Genomic DNA, 1,464 nt, shown 5'->3' on the forward strand with positions numbered 1-1,464 from the left:
TTTACGCTTCGTGTATCCCTGGCTTAACGATTGAATACCGCAGAGCATCCAGTAGACTCACTTGAAAGCATTTGTTGTAAACAATTGTTTCGTAGCTTCTTTAAAAATTTCACTTTCTGCTCACAGGTAACGATACGAGTTGACATGGCAGTTTCACAGCTCCTCTGTAACCATTACACCTTTTCTGTAAATTGAATGTGTGACACCCAAAAAACCAATTACAACCATACACACCCAGCACCGCACCAGATGCACGACATAATTAAATGTTTTACCAAGCGAAGCAAATGACACGCTGGCCATACTCCCATCGGGCTCGGACAGAGACACACACCCGAGCTCGGCTCGGGGATAAGGACCAACCACCAGCCACCGCCGCACTAGAACACGCGGTATTTGCATGTCACTGGCCACCGACTGGCCACCATCACACTCCGGATGCATCGTACGCGCATTAAGGGCATCCAGTTTTCTCATTACCCACTTCCGGTTCCAAAAATCCCTCCCTTCCTCCAGTAGCACCAGTACCAGTAGCCAGGGGTCTTTGTCCTGGGGCGGGAGTTTTCGGATTTTTAGCAGGACACTGACCTACCTCCAGCACACCGTCGTCCACCAACGCCAGCGCAATCGTTTGCGCAAACTGTTGACAGTGATTTATTGCTAATGAAGTTGGAGACTGGCTGGCTAGCTGGCTGGCTGGCTGGCTGCAGGGCTCAGACCTCAGCACTCGGTCCAGGCAGCACTCGACCAGCACACATAGCCATTAGAGCGCATCTGGGGCACTCGCTCGCTATCCGTTGCTCTGGGATGCTCTGCTCGAACTCTCGTCCCGTGGTATGGCGGTTGCCTGGAGTCTGGATAACGTAACCTCGCACCTCGCACTAGCGTGGCACTGGTGGACAAACACACGCGGAAGCCTCAGCTGCGGGCCATTGTAACCGATAAAAAAAAACACGAATGTCCGCTTCACTTTCCCTTCGGTAACCGCGAGTGCTCGCTCGTTCGTTCAGGTGCTGGTCTGCTGGTCTGCCAAACTTGCCTTCCCTGGGAACCATAGCAAGACTGACCATTACGGCCAAAGTGGTTCCGCTTCCGCAGGTACAACCACCAGGACACCGGCAAGCAGCGGAGCGTTCACTTTAAGCAAACACAGAAAACCAGATTAACAAAAAGGCGTCCGTCGGTTGCAACAAATTGCAATTTGCAAACGAAACCATGGGCAAACTGAAACCACGGCCAGCACACCAAGAACAAACATAGGATTCACTCCACTGGGCACGGGGCTGACGGTCACGGGATGTAAAAATCTAATCAAACACATCGCTCGGTGCACCCTCGGGGCCTTGGGACGATGTGGACAGAAATTATCCCGTTAAGAAAGAACCCCCCGAGCCCCCCGGGGGAAGCATTTTGTTTGAGAACCGAAAGCCCGTTTCATGTGACATTCCATCTGCGAGCTGAACC

This window comes from Anopheles aquasalis, chromosome 3 (genome assembly GCF_943734665.1).
Source record: "Anopheles aquasalis chromosome 3, idAnoAquaMG_Q_19, whole genome shotgun sequence".
In the NCBI taxonomy this organism is placed as follows: Eukaryota; Metazoa; Arthropoda; class Insecta; order Diptera; family Culicidae; genus Anopheles; species Anopheles aquasalis.